This window comes from Colletes latitarsis, chromosome 1 (assembly GCF_051014445.1).
Source record: "Colletes latitarsis isolate SP2378_abdomen chromosome 1, iyColLati1, whole genome shotgun sequence".
Classification (NCBI taxonomy): domain Eukaryota; kingdom Metazoa; phylum Arthropoda; class Insecta; order Hymenoptera; family Colletidae; genus Colletes; species Colletes latitarsis.
This window is the reverse complement of record NC_135134.1, coordinates 16847794-16860704: the sequence shown is the minus strand read 5'-3', so window position 1 is coordinate 16860704 and position 12911 is coordinate 16847794.

The following is a 12911-nucleotide window of genomic DNA, read 5'->3' as shown; positions in this document are numbered from 1 at the left end:
TGGTCTCGGTTAGGTCTAGGATTTGCCCCTCATCAGGCTCATGATTTCGCATATTTCTCATACTTGTTGGCCAGATCCTGGGCTTTTTTTGGCTTGGATCAGGTAGTAATGTGGTACCACACTGAAACAGTCGACTAATCCTGGTCTCGGTCAATATTTTAGAGGATAACGCATGTTAGGTCTAGGTTAGGTCTGGGATTTGCCCTCTTCAGTCTCATACTTTCGCATTGTTCACATCCTTGTTGGCCAGATCCTGGGTTTTTTCTGGTTTGGATCACATAGTAATGTTGTACCACACTGAAACAGTCGACTAAACCTGTTCACGATCAATATTTTAGAGGATAACGCATGTTAGGTCTAGGTTAGGGCTGGGATTTGGTCTCATCAGGCTCATACATTCGCATATTTCTCATACTTGATGGCCAGATCCTGGGCTTTTTCTGGTTTGGATCACGTAGTAATGTGGTACCACACTGAAACTGTCGACTAATGCTGGTCTCGGTCAATATTTTAGAGGACAACGCATGTTAGGTCTAGGTTTGGTCTGGGATTTGCATTCATCTGGCTCATACTTTCGCATATTTCTCATACTTGTTGGCCAGATTCTGGGCTTTTTTTGGCTTGGATCACGTAGTAACGTGGTACCACACTGAAACTGTCCATTAAACCTGGTCTCGATCAATATTTTAGAGGATAACGCATGTCAGGTCTATGTTAGGTCTGGGATTTGCTCTCATCAGGCTCATACTATCGCATATCTCTCATACTTGTTGGCCAGATCCTGGGCTTTTACTGGTTTGGTTCACGTAGTAATGTGGGACCACACTGAAACAATCGATTAAACCTGGTCTCGATCAATATTTTAGAGGATAACGCATGTTAGGTCTGGGTTAGGTCTGGGATTTGCCCTCTTCAGTCTCATACTTTCGCATTCTTCACATCCTTGTTGGCCAGATCCTGGGTTTTTTCTGGTTTGGATCACATAATAATGTGGTACCACACTGAAACAGTCGACTAAACCTGGTCACGATCAATATTTTAGACGATAACGCATGTTAGGTCTAGTGTTAGAAACTAAGGGTTCTAACCGGGGTCCGGACGAGGGAAATACTAGGGAGAGTGATTGATAAGTTTTTATTTTGTAATTTTCACTTGTCGCGAAGCGACAAGCCGTTTATTTAAATTTAACAAAAAAAAATGAAAAAAATAAAAAAATATAAATTACAAAAAAAGAATTATTTTTTAATCCAGCCAGGGGTGTGGCTTCACCGGCGTTGCCCCGGTTGGGATGGACCTTGGTTGCTGTAACAAAGGTTTGTTCAGATTAAATACGTGCGTACACGTATCGTAAACACGCTCGTCAGCTGCTCGCCTCGCTCTCCTAGCGACCAGCGGTGCGCAGGGAGGGGGGAATCAGCTGTCGTTTAACGTGAATCAGTGGACTGTAAATTTGTACTTGTACGCTGATAATTATTTATTGAAAGTATCAGCGATACTTTTGCCCTGAACAGAAGAGAATTCACTCGTATCTGTTGGGGGCGACTTAGCCACGGACGGGTCACCAAATGGAGGTCGTAAAGCTCCAAATGGGTGGATCCCGTGAGCACGCTCTCCGTGCGGGTGACGTAGGAACGTCGTGCGAGGAGATTTCCTGCGACACTGTAGAATTACTGCACGGCGACCGTTTCTACCGGGGACCGTGACAGTAAAGTGTCCTTTGCAAAAAATCCCTCGCGGGTCCAACCGCACTATAAAGCCTACCCGGCGACCGTGTTGCACGGGGACCGTATTTGGAAGGCGGCGTGACGGAAGGTGAGGCGACCTTGAACCCGAACTCCTCCGTAGGGTGTACGGTCGACTCGTACACCGACGGGTTTTTGGAGAGGGTTTTTTGGCGACCTTTGCACGAAGAGCACTCCACGAGGCGGTACCGATTCAACGGTATGACCTTTGGGAGGCTCCAAAGCCGTATAGCTTTAAAGGGATTCTGGGTGGGTGCACCCTGAGTCCCTTACGTCGCGGTCGCGGCAACGACAGCAACGTACAATCCTTCCTAGCGAAGGCGGTCGCGCCACGCGCAGCGTGTATGACGACCTCCCTTTTCTCGCAGGTAGATTGTTCTGGGAAACTCTAACCGCAGCAACGGAGAGAATTCTTTGTTAAACAAGTCCAAATGTTATATGCGAGTCCGTACTTGAGGAGCGAGATCTTCTGGGATCCGCTCCCGTTGGCAGTCGGCTCGTGAATAATTACGAATATCGTCGCGGATCGACAGACGAAGACTCGGTCGCGCATTGTCGTCGTGACGCGGCGCTGCCGAATTCAGCTGTCGATCTCTTTTCAATATATTATACGGTTCTCTCTCTCGACGCTGACGTCAGGATACCGTTTAAACCGGTGCGAAGCGAATCTTCGCGTGAGGTCGGCGTACAAAAACACGTAAACGGCCGCGGTTTTAAATCGTCCGAACGTTCAACGAACCTGACGAACGCTTAACCTTCCGCAGTGTCACGTACACAAACGGATACGGGAATCGCAGCCGAGAATTTAATATTTTCAGACTAACGCGATTTTAAATAATTTTTTAACATATTTAAACATACCGCCCCCCTTGCACGAATTGTGCAATACCCGGAGAACGCGGTAGTCCCGTACGGTCACTTTTTTACGCGGAGAGAGAGAACTCGCGCACTTTTAATTGTAAAAAATCAAAAGTACTTACTGTTGACCAGCTGCTGCCTGTTGAAGGAACCTCATGGACGTGGTCAGCATCTGGTCCGCCATGGCTTTCGCCATGGCGATCTGACCGAACGCCGGCTGCCAGGTCCTTCTTTTTTTCTTGGCCGGGGCCGCTGGGGGGGTCTGCAGGCCGCTGGTGGACGGTCCAGGGGTGGCCGGGGCGGGTTTCGCCGGTTTCCTCCGTTTCCGCTTTTTCGGCTGCGGGACTCCCTCCGCGGAGGCGGCCGTGGCCGTGGTCGGCGCGGGTGGTGGGATGGGGTCCGCGAGCTTGTCTGCCTTCCAGTTACAGGACCGGAGTTGTCCCTCCGGGCCCCATCGTATCACATACTGCCCTCCGGGAAACCGGCAGTGGTATTTTCGGGAGGTCAACGGGATCCGTGCCGGGATCTTGAACGTCTCTCTACCGAAACACAGTGTGATTTCGGGCTCCGCCGCTGGTTCGGGTACCTGGGTGGAGCCCCCCGATCTAGAAGCTTCGCCCAGCTGAAGTATGCGTCCGAACCGTTCGTCGATCTCGGGGTCGCCCGAGATCGAAAGCTCTTCCTCCCGGCTATCGGCGACCGAACTGACTTCAAAGCTTGCGTCGCTCATTGCTGTCGTTTAGGAACTGAGCGGTTTTCGATTCCGCGAATTCCGTTACGATTCGGGGGCGCTCGGATTACTCGTTACGCCCTACCAATAATCCAACTCAGATTGGTGGATTCGTAACCCCCACTAATCCGTTTGAACTTTTAGTGACAACGGTCAGGTGAGAATCAACACCGTTTATTTCTAGAAACGGTCGTTTCTCACCTTTCGATCACTATCGGCCGTTGGATGTTATGGTTTTTATGTGACCTCGTCGGCGTCGCTAACCGTTGCCGACTCGGTTTCTTCCACAGGCAGCTTACACAACCGCGTAATAGGTCGCGTAAAAATGGATTTTTCCGTGCGTATTTTAACAACACGTGCATTTCCATCCCTGCCGGTGAATACCTCCTCTACTCGTCCCATTTCCCATTGATTCGGGGGGAGGAGAGGATTTTGCACTAAAACTAAGTCGTTTAGTTTTAATGTTTTTTGGGCTGTACGCCACTTATAACGATTCTGGAGGTGCGTGAGATAATCACGTGTCCAATGCCTCCAGATTTGTTCGTGGAATTTTTGAATCGCCCTCCATCGTGTCAAACGGGAGAGTTTTTCAGTTTCCACTGATTGTGTCGGAAGCGCGTTCAGCGGACTTCCGACTAAGAAATGCCCCGGTGTGAGCGGCGCGTAATCGTCCGGGCTATCACTCAAAGCGGCAATCGGTCGCGAGTTTAAACTCGCTTCGATTTTACAAAGCAATGTTTGTAACTCTTCGCTTGTGGGAGTGAATTCACCCAGAGTCCGCTTCAGGTGAAATTTCACTGATTTCACACCGGCCTCTTGCATGCCACCGAAGTGCGGTGCACTCGGTAGGTTAAATTTCCATCTAATTCCTTTTTGACTGCATTTATTACGCATTTCTTGCGTGTTATACACTGCTTCGAAATTTTCACGTAATTCTCGATCTGCCCCGACAAAGTTCGTTCCATTGTCACTGAAAATGCAGGACGGAACTCCCCTTCGTGCAATGAATCGATCTAATGCTGCCAAAAAGGCACTCGTCGTATAATCGTGGACGAGTTCGATGTGGATGGCCCGTGTCGCGTAACAGACAAAAACTGCTATGTACGCTTTGTGGGCGGTTTTTCCTCGACCGTCGGAGTCGCGGACACGAAAAGGTCCCGCATAATCCACTCCGCAGTTCGAAAATGCTCTCGCCTCGCGGCAACGCTCAGGTATTAAATCCTGCATGATTTGCGTGGAGGTTTTTGCCCTCCATCTAACGCATCGCATGCATCCATGGATTACCGTTCGCGCTGCATTTCGACAGCCGAGAATCCAAAATCTTTGTCTTACTGTGTACATGGTCAACTGCAATCCCCCGTGCAACGTGTCAATGTGGCACTGCCGAATTATCATCGTGGAAACGTGATGTTTCGGCAAAATTATGGGGTGCTTGGTTTCCCATGACAGTGTTGTATTTTCCAGTCTGCCTCCGACTCTCAAGACATCTTTGTCATCGAGAAAAGGGTTCAGACTTTTTAATGTTGATTTTGCTGGGATTTTTCGGTGGTTTTTCAAACACCGGTATTCCTTTGCAAAATGCGTGCGCTGGATGTAGCGGACAATTCTCTCGCTTGCGAGCTGCATCTCAGACGCGTCAACGATCGTCGCATCATACGACCTTCGCTCACCTTGCATCGGTCCCCTCAGTCGGAGACAGTATGCGGTTACGCGAAGTAGCTTATTCCAGGTCGAGAATCGAAATACAAATTCCCATTCTTTCTCCGGAATTGCTACGTGGGCGTGCACTTTGCGCTTCCCTTCTTTGGTCTCGATGGACGAAGGCGTTTTCGGCCAACAATCTTTCGATTCCGTTAGCCAACTTGGTCCTGAAATCCACAGCTTAGATTGAAGGAGTTCCGCAGCTTCCACTCCGCGCGAATTCAGATCCGCGGGATTGAAGCGGGTGGGAACGTGCCTCCATTCAGCCTTCGGAAGTAACGTTTGGACCTTTGACACACGGTTGGCGATTAAAACCTTCCATGTGGAGGCGTGCTTTCTCAACCATGCCAATGCGATCGTGGAATCTGTCCAGCAGATTATTCTGTCGACCTTCAATGAAAGTGACTTCTCCACGTGCACAATAAGCTCGGCGAGCAGCACGGCGCCGTTCAATTCCAGTACAGGAATTGACTGCGTTTTAATTGGAGCCACTCGCGTTTTTGCCATTATCAATGTCGAGGAGGTGACATTGCTCATTGTGGTCACTCGTAAGTAAGTGACCGCTGAGTAGGCTGCGAGCGAAGCGTCACAAAATCCATGAATTTCCACGGAAATTGTGTCGGCTCCGTAATTAATCCATCTGGGGATTTTTAGCTTATTTAAGCTGCTCCAATCCACGCAAAACGTATTCCACGTATTGAGCGTATTCGCTGAGATTTGATCATCCCACTGGATTTTTTCCAGCCATTGGGATTGCATCAGAATCTTTGCGCGAATCACGACTGGTGATAACCAGCCGAGCGGATCGAACAACTTAGCAATCTCCGAAAACAAATTCCGTTTTGTCATCGGCAAGGCAGACGGCTGAAACCGTTGCAGATTGAAATAAAAATAATCGCCGGACGGTATCCAGCGTAAACCTAATACCTTTAATTCGCTGTCATCGAACAAGGTAAGGTCGACGGCGTGGGAGTGAGCGCTTTGGGGGATATTTCGCAATAACAATGGCGAATTTCCTGCCCATTTTCGCAGCTTAAACCCACCTCTTTGTAGGAGCTCGCAAACTTGGTTACGAATTTTCTCCAACAAAGACGTATCGGGTGCTCCCATAAAAACGTCGTCTACATAAATGTCCTGCTCGAGTATCGGGGCGGCAAGGGGGTACCTGTGCCCGTCCTGATTTTTTAACTCAAGGAGGGTTCGCATCGACAGGTATGGTGCACACGCCGTACCGTACGTTACGGTATTTAATTCGAACGCATTGAGCTGTTCGTTTTCGGGTGTGCGCCATAGGATGCATTGAAAACGACGATCCTGCGGGGCGACGAGAATCTGTCGGAACATTTTCTCAATGTCAGCCACCAACACGTATTCATACAGACGCCATCGGGTCAAGACTGACGTGATGTCGTTCTGTAATTTTGGACCTACGTGTAGGATGTCATTTAATGAACGACCGCCGGTAGTTCGGCTTGTCGCGTTAAATACGACTCTTAATTTAGTCGTTGCACTCTCGGTGCGTATGACCGCTCGATGCGGAATATAGAGTCTGGTCTCGTCAATAGGCTCTATGCGAGTCATATGACCCAGCTCCTCATATTCCTCGAGAAACGTCGTATATTCTCTTACGAGGGTCTGGTCGGTGTCCAATTTTTTCCTCAACCTCCCAAGGGCGGAGAGAGCGATTCGATAGGAGTTTCCTAACGCTTCGTCCGGTCTCGGGTAAGAAAAAGGCAATCGGACGACAAACCGTCCTGTCGCATCTCGAGCGACGGTTTTTTGGAAGTGCGTTTCACACTCCTCCTCCGCCTTGGTGTGTACCGAGGTCGAAGGGAGTTCTTCGACTTCCCAAAACTTGCGAATCGCCGTGTCCAGCGATTCGAGGACGTTACAGTGCAACGTCCGCAAAGTTTTGTTTTCACTGCCCTTAGCATTTATTGGGCCGGAAAGAATCCAGCCAAATGCAGTTTCTTGGGCGATTGGACCTGTACTGCTTATTCGACGGAAACCCGGTCGAATAATTTGCGCGTACAGGTCCGCACCGATCAACACTTCAATCGGTTGACCGGAAGCTGGATTTGGATCTGCAAGCGGCAGAACCCGCAGCGCGTCGCATTTGAGTGCACCGGCCAAGGGCGAGGCGTAGCTCGTAATTTTATGTACGATGTACGCTCTCGTCTCGACTATCGGCGCGGTATCTTGTACCGTTCCCAAATGCATCTGTACGCTGTATTTAATCTGTTGGGTTCGGCCGCCCCCCAAGCCCGTCACTGTGGCTGGGGATTTCCTCCGCGAGAATTTGAGGTCATTTGTCAAATTCGCGGAGATGAAGGACGACTCGGAACCCTGATCGATCAGTGCGCGCGCGATTCGCGACGCACCGTTCTCTCCGTACACACGCACGCTCGCCGTGGCTAACAACACAGCCTTCGGTACGTCTGCACCGAGCGCGGTACAATGTGACGTACCGGACTGTGACGTCGTTGCCTGTGACGTCGTGGTACGAGCTGCTCGTTCGGCAGGTTGCGGCCGGCTCGGTGGAGCCGTATAACGCTTTTTCGGGCGTTTGTCCGACGAAACCGTTGTCGCAGGTTTGCGACTTTCGGTTTCGCTCCGAAAGGTCTCAAAATGCAGCAGAGCATGATGTCTGCCCTTGCACTTCGGGCACCCCTCCACGGATGGACAACGCGCGTTTCCATGCTGAGGTGACAAGCAGAGAATGCACCGCTGGCTATCTTTTATAAACTGATAGCGGCGGTTCGGCGTCAAGTTTCTGAATGCACCACATTTGGTCATTCTGTGCTCAAGGCCACAAAATCCGCAAGTCACAGTTTTCTCAGCTGGACTTTCTAGAACGGAGTTGTGACTCCGTACTTTATGTTTCGGTGGGTGTTCGGTCGCAGGCTTGCTCGGACCTTCATCTAACATAGTTAGAGCCCTTGCATGCCCCTCCAGGAACTCTATCAGCTCGACATGCGAGGGATAGTCCGGGGTGAGACGCTGCGACCTTTCCCACTCAGCTTTCAGAGGCCCTTCTAAATGGCTTCGAATAGTATGGGCTAGCAGCCAATTTCGCTGCTGTAAAATCGTGCCCTGTTTTTCGAAAGCCGCAAGGGCCTGTTTGAAAACGACGACGACCTGATTTAGGCTATCGAGATCATCTCTTTTGATCGTTTTCAGTTTGGTCAGTTGATTAAGCAATTTGGCGGTCACGATACGTGGTAACCCGAATTGTTCTTTCAGGGTTTTCCACGCCACTTCGAAATTCTCATCGGTGACTTCGAGGTGCGCGATCGCTGCCAACGCTTTATCCTCCAGACAGGCGTTCAGATATTGCAATCGATGCACATCTGCAAGCCTCGGATTATTTATTATGCCGGAGGTGAACAGATCCGCGAAATGTCTCCATTTACGTGGGTCACCTCCGAACTTGGGGAGCCGTTGTTTTGGAAGTTCGATAGCGACATCATGGGGGCTGACCGACGTGGGTGCCGCTTTTGATTCAGCGGCCAGTCTGGTCAGCTCCGTGGTAACGTACGCCTGGAATTCCATATATTCCGTCTCCTTATTCTCTACGCCACCTTTTGCGAGGAAGTCGCACGTGTTGCGTTTCGCAGGGGCATATTTTCTCCGAATCGACAAGTACTGCTCAATAGCTTCCTTGTATTGTTCGGATACGGTGGCGAGCTTTGTCCTGAGGAGCTCCTCAGTGAACTGAGCTCGGCCACGTTTCTTTAAGTAAGAGATCGACCTTGACATCATGTCGAACCGGGTGATCAGGTCGTCGAGATCGCCTTCGAACTCGCTTCGACCTTCATCCTTGGCGACAGACATGGTGATCTCTAATTCGAGGATTTTACAATCTACTCGAAATTAAGTGGTTCCGTAAGCAGCGACTTACGTGAACGTACTGCAACTCTTTCCTTTTCTTTCAACCTCAATCCGGCTCGAAGGACCGTTTGTTAGAAACTAAGGGTTCTAACCGGGGTCCGGACGAGGGAAATACTAGGGAGAGTGATTGATAAGTTTTTATTTTGTAATTTTCACTTGTCGCGAAGCGACAAGCCGTTTATTTAAATTTAACAAAAAAAAATGAAAAAAATAAAAAAATATAAATTACAAAAAAAGAATTATTTTTTAATCCAGCCAGGGGTGTGGCTTCACCGGCGTTGCCCCGGTTGGGATGGACCTTGGTTGCTGTAACAAAGGTTTGTTCAGATTAAATACGTGCGTACACGTATCGTAAACACGCTCGTCAGCTGCTCGCCTCGCTCTCCTAGCGACCAGCGGTGCGCAGGGAGGGGGGAATCAGCTGTCGTTTAACGTGAATCAGTGGACTGTAAATTTGTACTTGTACGCTGATAATTATTTATTGAAATTATCAGCGATACTTTTGCCCTGAACAGAAGAGAATTCACTCGTATCTGTTGGGGGCGACTTAGCCACGGACGGGTCACCAAATGGAGGTCGTAAAGCTCCAAATGGGTGGATCCCGTGAGCACGCTCTCCGTGCGGGTGACGTAGGAACATAGTGCGAGGAGATTTCCTGCGACACTGTAGAATTACTGCACGGCGACCGTTTCTACCGGGGACCGTGACAGTAAAGTGTCCTTTGCAAAAAATCCCTCGCGGGTCCAACCGCACTATAAAGCCTACCCGGCGACCGTGTTGCACGGGGACCGTATTTGGTAGGCGGCGTGACGGAAGGTGAGGCGACCTTGAACCCGAACTCCTCCGTAGGGTGTACGGTCGACTCGTACACCGACGGGTTTTTGGAGAGGGTTTTTTGGCGACCTTTGCACGAAGAGCACTCCACGAGGCGGTACCGATTCAACGGTATGACCTTTGGGAGGCTCCAAAGCCGTATAGCTTTAAAGGGATTCTGGGTGGGTGCACCCTGAGTCCCTTACGTCGCGGTCGCGGCAACGACAGCAACGTACAATCCTTCCTAGCGAAGGCGGTCGCGCCACGCGCAGCGTGTATGACGACCTCCCTTTTCTCGCAGGTAGATTGTTCTGGGAAACTCTAACCGCAGCAACGGAGAGAATTCTTTGTTAAACAAGTCCAAATGTTATATGCGAGTCCGTACTTGAGGAGCGAGATCTTCTGGGATCCGCTCCCGTTGGCAGTCGGCTCGTGAATAATTACGAATATCGTCGCGGATCGACAGACGAAGACTCGGTCGCGCATTGTCGTCGTGACGCGGCGCTGCCGAATTCAGCTGTCGATCTCTTTTCAATATATTATACGGTTCTCTCTCTCGACGCTGACGTCACGATACCGTTTAAACCGGTGCGAAGCGAATCTTCGCGTGAGGTCGGCGTACAAAAACACGTAAACGGCCGCGGTTTTAAATCGTCCGAACGTTCAACGAACCTGACGAACGCTTAACCTTCCGCAGTGTCACGTACACAAACGGATACGGGAATCGCAGCCGAGAATTTAATATTTTCAGACTAACGCGATTTTAAATAATTTTTTAACATATTTAAACATCTAGGTTAGGGCTGGGATTTGCTCCCATCAGGCTCATACTTTCGCATGTTTCTGATACTTGATGGCCAGATTCTGGTCCTTTTCTGGTTTCGATCACGTAGTAATGCGGTACCACACTGAAACAGTCCATTAAACCTGGTTTCGATCAAAGTTTTAGAGGATAACGCATGTTAGGTCTAGGTTAGGCCTTGGATTTGCCCTCATCAGACTCATACATTCGCATATTTCTCATACTTGATGGCCAGATCCTGGGCTTTTTCTGGTTTGGATCACGTAGTAATGTGGTACCACACTGAAACAGTCGACTAATCCTGGTCTCGGTCAATATTTTAGAGGATAACGCATGTTAGGTCTAGGTTAGGTCTCGAATTTGCACCCATCAGGCTCATACTTTCGCATATTTCTCATACTTGTTGGCCAGATTCTGGGCTTTTGTTGGCTCGGATCACGTAGTAATGTGGTACCACACTGAAATTGTCCATTAAACCTGGTTTCGATCAATATTTTAGAGGATAACGCATGTTAGGTCTATGTTAGTTCTGGGATTTGCTCTCATCAGGCTCAACATTCGCATATTTCTCATACTTGATGGTCAGATCCTGTGCTTTTTCTGGTTTGGATCACGTAGTAATGTGGTACCACACTGAAACAGTCGACTATTCCTGGTCTCGGTCAATATTTTAGAGGATAACGCATGTTAGGTCTAGGTTAGGTCTGGGAATTGCACTCATCAGGCTCATACTTGCGCATATATCTCATACTTGATGGCCGGATTCTTGGCCTTGTATGGTTTAGATCACGTAGTAATGCGGCACCACACTGAAACAGTCCATTAAACCTGGTTCCGATCAATATTTTTGAGGATAACGCATGTTAGGTCTGGGTTAGGTCTGGGATTTGCTCTCATCAGGCTCATACATTCGCATATTTCTCATACTTGATGGCCAGATCCTGGGCTTTTTCTGGTTTGGATCATGTAGTAATGTGGTACCACACTGAAACAGTCGACTAATCCTGGTCTCGATCAATATTTTAGAGGATAACGCATGTTATGGTCTCGGTTAGGTCTAGGATTTGCTCATCATCAGGCTCGTGATTTCGCATATTTCTCATACTTGTTGGCCAGATTCTGTGCTTTCACTGCTTTGGATCACGTAGCAATGTGGTACCACACTGAAACAGTCCAGTAAACCTGGTTTTGATCAATAATTTAGAAGATAACTCTTGTTATGTCTAGGCCAGGCCTGGGATTTGCCCACATCAGACTCATACTTCCGTATTCTTCAAATACTTGTGGAACAGATCCTGGGTTTTTTCTGGTTTCGATCACATAGTAATGTGGTACCACACTGAAACAGTCGATTAAACCTGGTTTCGATCAATATTTTAGAGGATAACGCAGGTTAGGTCTAGGTTAGGGCTGGGATTTGCTCTCATCAGGCTCATACAATCGCATATTTCTCATACTTGATGGCCAGATCCTGGGCTTTTTCTGGTTTGGATCAAGTGGCAATGTGGTACCACACTGAAACACTCCATTAAACCTGGTTTCGATCAATATTTTAGAGGATAACGCATGTTAGGTCTTGGTTCGGCCTTGGATTTGCCCTCATCAGGCTCACACGTTCGCATTCTTCACATACCTGGTGAACAGATCCTGGGCTTTTTCTGGTTTGGATCAAGTGGTAATGTGGTACCACACTGAAACAGACCATTAAACCTGGTTACGATCAATATTTTAGAGGATAACACATGTTAGGTCTAGGTTAGGCCTTGGATTTGCACTCATCAGGGTCACACTTTCGCATTCTTCACATACCTATTGAACAGATCCAGGGTTTTTTCTGGTTTGGATCACGTGGTAATGTGGTACCACACTGAAACAGTCCATTAAACCTAGTCTGGATCAACATTTCAAAGGATAACTCATGTTAGGTCCAGGTTAGGTCTGGGATTTGCACTCATCAGGCTCATACATTCGCATATTTCTCATACTTGATGGCCAGATCCTGGGCTTCTTCTGGTTTGGATCACATAGTAATGTGGCACCACACTGAAACAGTCGACTGAACCTGGTCATGATCAATATTTTAGAGGATAACGCATGTTAGGTCTAGGTTAGGTCTGGGATTTGCACTCATCAGGTTCATACATTCACATTTTCCGCATACATGTTGGCCAGATCCTGGGCTTTTCCTGTTTTGGATCAAGTGGTAATGTGGTATCACACGGAAAGAGTCCATTAAACCTGGTTTCGATCAATATTTTAGAGGATAACGCAACTTAGGTCTTGGTTAGGCCTTCAGGCTCTCATCAAGCTCACACGTTCGCATTCTTCACATACCTGGTGAACAGATCGAGGGTTTTTTCTGGTTTGCATCACG